Source organism: Sebastes fasciatus, chromosome 7, assembly GCF_043250625.1.
Source record: "Sebastes fasciatus isolate fSebFas1 chromosome 7, fSebFas1.pri, whole genome shotgun sequence".
Classification (NCBI taxonomy): Eukaryota; Metazoa; Chordata; class Actinopteri; order Perciformes; family Sebastidae; genus Sebastes; species Sebastes fasciatus.
Window position 1 is genome coordinate 34,575,146 of NC_133801.1, and position 7,172 is coordinate 34,582,317.

General features: G+C 39.3%; 1 long non-coding RNA gene across 1 annotated transcript; it reads left to right on the forward strand.

Annotated features, from left to right (window-relative positions):
• Positions 1 to 1,757: 1,757 nt before the first annotated feature.
• LOC141770845 (uncharacterized) lies at positions 1,758 to 4,763 on the forward strand. The gene is made up of 3 exons (XR_012594632.1): positions 1,758 to 1,875; positions 4,108 to 4,256; positions 4,342 to 4,763. It is a non-coding gene; the product is annotated as an uncharacterized LOC141770845 (long non-coding RNA).
• Positions 4,764 to 7,172: the final 2,409 nt, after the last annotated feature.

Below are 7,172 nucleotides of genomic sequence, written 5' to 3' on the forward strand. Positions count from 1 at the left end.
TTTCCTATAGGAAGTATAAAGTGCAGCAGCCTGCTATTGACAGATTATTTCATTTTAATTTAAATACATATCTCGAGGAGATAGCATTTAATATCTTATGATTGCACTACTAAATTGTTATCTATAACATTCTCAAAAAGTCAATATCCGCTTTCACCTGGAAGATTTCAGTACGTACTTAATAACAGAAGCAAAATGTCACTGAAATGCCAAATCCTAAATCCTCACTAATTAAGCATGATTCATTTAATTTTACTGGCTCCTTCACATCATCACACTTGCATGCGTGAAGAGTCCCAAAATTAAAATTTTAAAAATACTACCTGGTAGTGGGTTGTTCTGGTGAACTATGATTGTGTACATTTATTAAAAAGGTATAAATATTATATGAATATCGATCAACCTTCAAAACCTCTCAGGGTTCTATAATTATGTACATTTTAACATTTACCTCTTTATCACCCTCTGAGCTTTATGTGACCGTGAGAACACTATCAAAATGAGATGTTCTGCAGGGAAGCTTCTATGAATCCAGGATCCAAAATGTGTCTGTAATAGGGATGATCATTTTGAAACATTTTCTTAACCGATAACCGACCCTCGTTAACCAATTATTAACCGTTAACCACAAGATTTGTGTGTCGCATGCAGCAGACAACGGAGTCTCCAGTTCACCGTCCGGGAGCGTTAATTTAGCATGCAGCCACTTTCCCAGTAAAAGTCTCCACCAAACATTTAGTTTAGTTTAGCAGGTTGTCAGCTGTGTGTCTGCCCGGCGTAACGATGCTAAATCTGCCCGGATTAACGATAACGATTGGCCTACAAACAGTGTGTGTATTTGTGCTACGTTAGCCGCTGCTAGCGTTGCCGGTGTTACGGTTTATCAGGCGACCCGTTAACTGGCAACTTTCAGCCGAATTAGTCTGTGGTTGTCGTAGTTACGCTAGCTGTTAAAAGCAGGAAGAGAATACGTAGCTGTCCCCGTGAATGCCTCTTTGTTTAGTATTTCATTATAATGTTTAAAAGATTCGTCTTTGGAGTCTTGTTTTGGGAAACGTGTCCGCTATATTACGCTCGCGTTTGGAACGTTGCTCGTTATGATGAATATGTTGAAAAAAGGAAGAGCAACGTTGCTTCTAAATACACATATTCGTCTTTGGAGCCTGTTTGAGTAAACATGTGTCACGTAGAAGAACTCTTCATTCCTTTAAGTAAAAAAAATAATAAATAAGTATGTTTTACGGGATTCAAACTTATACCAAAAGGACAATTTGTGTGACAGACGAGAGATTCCTCCAGTGCGCCACCAGCACTGAGATATTTACAAGTGAATGTCATATTTAAAAAGGTTCCATATTGTAAAAAGTGAGATTTTCATGTCTTTTATAGTATAAAGCAGGTTTAAGTGATATATAAATACTGTGAAAGTATCAAAACGCTCAATCCGCAGATAAACACACAGCCTGTATTCAGAAACTGTGCCTTTGAAACAAGCCTTCAGGATCTATGTACATTTGTGATGTCACAAATCTACAATATTTAGACCATTACACAGTTTTAAACGTAAACACAAACTAAATGTGTCCTAGTTTATTTCCTGTTGCAGTGTATGTGAATGTCATCAACTGACAGGAAGTAAACATGGACCCAAACTGTTGCCTAATAACGCAATTCTGTTGCAATTCAGTTGAAATGCACTAAAGTGGAGCGTTTCAGGCAGAGGGTGAATACAGGTATAATCAAGCAGACAGTATGAGGTAAATAATGTGTTGTTTGAACATTACAGTATGTAAACATGTTCTAGTAGAAACACAAAATACAAGTATGAACCTGAAATTGGGCACAATATGTCCCCTTTAACTCAAACACCATACGGTAAGTAGTCGCTCTGACACGCAGAAGGCATGTGATGATTCTGTTAGTTTAGTTTTTGGTTGTTGGATTTTTTGTATTTGCTTGCTCTCTTTTCCCCTTCCCCTCTGTATTTTCCTCCTGGCAGGACATGTGTTAGGCAGGGGGTGTGGCTGGCTCCGCCTTCGGCAGCAGACGAGGCTCACCAGGTTCCACTCAAATCATCAACTTCCCCATAAAAGCCTGGTTTCCACTCCACTGCGGTGCCTAATAATTCCGCACGTTCGGAGATATTTACAAGTGAATGTCATATTTAACTCAAACACTAGTGATGGCGAGATGAAGCCTCATGAAGCTTTGAAGCTTTCCAGCAAATTGGTTCGGAAAAGGGTTCATTGCTCGAGGCTTCATGTGCTCACGAAACCACCTGGTGGTCAAAGAGTGTAAAACAGACAAATATGATCTTAACCATGTGATAAGATAAGATATTCCTTTATTAGTCCCGCAGTGGGGACATTTGCAGTGTACAGCAGCAAAGGGGATAGTGCAAGAAACAAGATGCATGAGCTAACACAGTAAAAAAGAGCTAAACAAAGTGTAACAAAATATGAACCAAGTATAAAGATTGGAAGTATAAAAATAGGAGTCTATACAGTATTGGCAATAAACAGACTATTAACAAATTTGCACAAGTGGAAAATGATATTGCACAGTGAGAATTAAATGAAAATCCACCTGAAAATATCAGGTTATTGTCAGTTTGTCAGTTTTTGGTGTGTAAGTGTAAGTGCTCTACTGGGATCAGTGCTGGTTGTGGTCTACTGGGAACACAGATCTGTGATATACTGTATTTTGCGCCAGTAAAGGCTTTTGGGAATGACTATAAACAATGAAAAAAAATCTATTATCATGTAATCAATTTATATATATATATATCATATTTAATAAAATGTCTATTTAGTAAGTATATTATGAGTATATAAGATACATGTATAATAAACTGTAATTGTTTTGTGAGTAATTCATCTTATGTGTGCAAACCAATCCTAAGTTAATAATTGTATTGTAGTGGAGTGTAATATAATATAATAATTGCAGGAGGGTTAATATTAGTGTTCTGTGTCACTTCTGGAAAGCGGCATTGGTTGAACCAGTGAAGATCTGAAACACTTCATGAACCAGTGGGCGGTACGGCCGGGCAGCGAGGCTTCGGATGTCATCAATGACGTCATTGGTCTAAAACGATACAAGCCTCGATACACGCATCGCGGAAAACTTCCTGGATTACTCGACACACGCTCCGAAGCCTCGGCACAGCACGTAACATCACTATCAAACACCATACGGTAAGTAGTCGCTCTGAGACGCAGAAGGCAGCCAGATTAACTTGTGACCACACTATCCGTGTTCTTCAGACCATCTGATTTCCAACACAAATAAGCGTCCGTTTAAAATGGGTCATTGTATTCCTGCAAATCAATGGAGCAAATGTTTATGTTGTTGTATTCACGTGGAAATAATGAAGTTTGAAGATCTCGCATCAGCTGGGCGATAAAGAAAATGTTTTCAGACCAACAATGCATTGGATTGAGAATTGACCCAGACAACAACACAGAAGTCAAACACTCAAGTTAAATTCATTAAGGAGAGGTCAACAAATTTAACTTGTAGCAAATCAATCTGCACAACATATGACCCTCTCAAGGGCAAAAACATGCTATTTACACAAAGCAGCCATTTAACACAGGTTGTTTCTAAGATTAAGTATACATTTATGTTAGTAGCTATTCAATTTAAGAGTTAAGATTATCAGTTATAGAAAACAAACACTAACCTATAATATATGACCAGAAGTATATGAAAACCCAAACATACACCCATATGTGATTGTTGACCATACATGGGCATTAACCACATGAAGTTGCCAGATTCAAAATGGAAGAGCTCATCAAAACAAGCCTTTGGCCAATCAGTCCATTACCACCAATTTATGGAAACATATATAAGGTTGTGGAGAAGTTGGAACTGTGTTGAAAGTAGGGCGAAAGAAAAGAAGGAGAAAACACAGTAAGAAAATGGAAGAAAAACTTGTCAAGGAAATTATGGACTTCAAAGTTCATAATGGCTTTCCTGAGGGCCTCACTAAGCAACAGAGGTACACAATAAAAAGAATAGCTTCAACATATGTGCTCAAGGGTAAGTATTAATGTTATATACCATCAATCACAATATGTCATTTTGTTCTGTTTCATTAAGATTAAATTGAGCTCTTTCTGACCGGATGGAGTTCTCCACTACATATGCAGACGACGTAAAGAAAAGGAGCATTTGGCCAATGTGGTATTATCAGCTGCCGAGGCCAGCGGGCCAGTCTTAAGAAAAAGACCCAGTACAACCCAATAGAGGTGAGGTTATTTATGCGACTGAATGTCCCATGTAGCTAAATGTGCTACTTCATACAGATCTCTAATTGTTCTTCAACTTCTTCAGGTAACCGAGCCATTTGAACCTGTTGGAATGGACCTATTGAGGTTAACTGTAACTGAGGGTGGTAATCAATACATTTGTGTAATGGTTGATTATTTCACAAAGTGGGCAGAGACCTACCCTCTGAAGAATAAGTCTGCAGAGCAGGTGACCAATTGTATTCTTGATTTTGTATACAAATTTGGTTCACCTCAGAGATTGCTTACAGACCAGGGGACAGAGTTTAAAAACCAGGTAGAACACTCCTGAGAAACGTCACTTATTATTTAGCCATGCTTACTTTTTTCTGTAAAATGGAATTTAAGGTGAATGCCGGACTCCTTGAGGCCCTTAGCATTCAACGGTCCTTCTGTTCCCCCTATCATCCTCAAACCAATGGTTTGGTGGAGAAACTTAATAGCACCATCCAGAGGTAAGTTTCATATTTTTAAATTGGCAGATCATGCACCTATACAACATGTATGCTATAGAATAAATTACTGATATAAAAATGCCTGCTGTTATTTTTCAGGTCTCTCAATAAACTTGTCTGAAACAAACCATAAAAATGGGATGAGTACCTCCAGGCTACCATGTGTTGTCTAAGGACAAAGAAAAAGTTGACGACTCAGTATAGTCCGTATTATTGAATGTTTGGCAGAGAGGCCAGGTACCCATCTGATGTGCCAAAGGAGTATGAGGTAAGTGGCTCTATTTGGTTTGGAGTCAAGGGGTTATGGTCATGATTACTTGGATAAATAGCTCGGACTCTAACACCACTTGGCATTTTTGTAGGGTTAGGGTGGGTCGGTTGTACTTTAGGTGACAACCGACAAAGTGGAGGGTTTGATGATCAGGGAGGAGCTGTTCCAGGGACTTGCCCAACAAAATAACAGTCTACAAGGCAGTCCAACGTAATGTACAAAAATCGCAAGAGAAAATCCCTTAGCGCAAGCAGGAGAAAGCAAGTCGGAGATGTTGCCCTGAAACTAAATATCAGAGAACAGCAGAGAGAAGGAGGAAAACTGGAAAGCGATCTGCTTGGATCGTTTACAATCACTTTGATTCAGGGCAAAGTTGTTACCTCAAGTAACAACTCAACCAAAACCATCGCCAACATAGATCAGATTATTTTATTTTCAGAGCCAGAGGAGATGATTCCTGCAAAGCTGGCAAAAGTTAACAAGTCCCCTTTGGCTTGCCCCCCCCCTGCCATTCACTCCTCTGATCTTCCGCCTGCCACATCATCAGTAGCGAGTCAACCCACCCATAGTAAAAGTATACGTCCCATTGACATCAAGTATAATGCAACATACTCTATATACATCATTTCATTAATAATTTAAATGACTGAATTGTTCTGAATTTCCAGCTCTCGAGGATATATTGAAAAACAAAGTGGAGATACTGTGGGCAAAAGTGGGGACGAACAAACTGTTTACTGCAGATCTCCAGGCTGGCACCTGGGAAGGAATTGGAGAGTGAGGTAAGTATTGTTTGATAAACTGCTTCAGATTTTTCCTCTTTAATATGAAAGTTAATTTCAATATTTTTTTTTGTCGACTGTAAATGCGTACCTGCTGTGGGTGGCAAAAAGGATTGAAAGGCCTGTCAGAATCATTGACACCTTTGAAATGACAGCAATATGGAACGATACATCAAGGGGGATGATAAAGGTAAGGATAATGGTTGCTTTTAAAAGGTGTTAGTTATCACCTGCAGCTCGATGTAAGGGAGTGGGACACCCTGGTCGGGGCTGTCTGTAAAAACCATCATTGGGCTCTAGTAGTAAGTGCACTTAAATTAATGCAATTTATGCAAATAAATGTACAACTCTGAGAATCTTGTATGTTAAAGTATCCTATCTGTAAAAGGCCATGTATCCAAATGAAGGACGGGCTGTGTTTATTGACCCATTTGGAGCCACTTATTCTAACTTCATTTAGTTTCTGATCTGCAAGTAACAAACCAAACAAAATGTTTTATTTTTTTGCTTTAGGGCTTTCATGCGGGAAAAGAATGTCAACATATCAAGATGGATGTGTGACACGGTTTCACATCCACGTCAGCAGGATTCCACATCTTGTGGAGTGTTAGTTTGCAAAGTAAGATTATGTACCCTAGTAAGCCTTTAAACACTTTTTTTTAAAAGGACTCAGATAACACTGACCTGTATTTTAAGGTAGCCGAGTGTCTCTTATACGGAGGCAGCATGGACTTGGCTGTGGATGAGGATGGCATAAACTCTTTGCGAACACAAATGGCCAGGAGACTGATTTAATGATTCTGGTAAGCTTCACTCAATTGTATATCAACCTCACTGAAACATTTGCCTATACTTAACCCACTGTGAAACTTTAATATCTTAATAGACGACCTGACAGACCTGTGCAGGGCATGTGGAGAAAAGGGAGCCCTCAGAGGAACCCGTGGATCATTGGGTAGGAAGGCTTTAAAGTTCTTTACATGGAGAGTGCATTCTTAATTTATAACAAATCTAATTTATCTATCTATTTTCAGATTGAATGCACATTATGCAGCCTTTGGTATCACTGGGTGTGTGTTTCAAAACCCAACAGTCATGAGGAGGTTTTGTGTCCGGCCTGCACACCAGGTTAAATGTTTGTTTGTTCCAGTAATCCACCATGATGAGAACCTGACACTGGAGTCCTTCCGCTTCCTGGGCTCAATCATCACCCTCAAGTCGGCGCACAGTATCAGTAGTGTCACTAAGAAGGTTCAGCAGAGGTCAAATCAATTTCATTTGTATAGCCCAAAATTACAAATTTGCCTCAGGGGGGCTTTACAATCTGTACAGGATCCGACACCGTCTGTCCTTTACAGTACGACCTTCT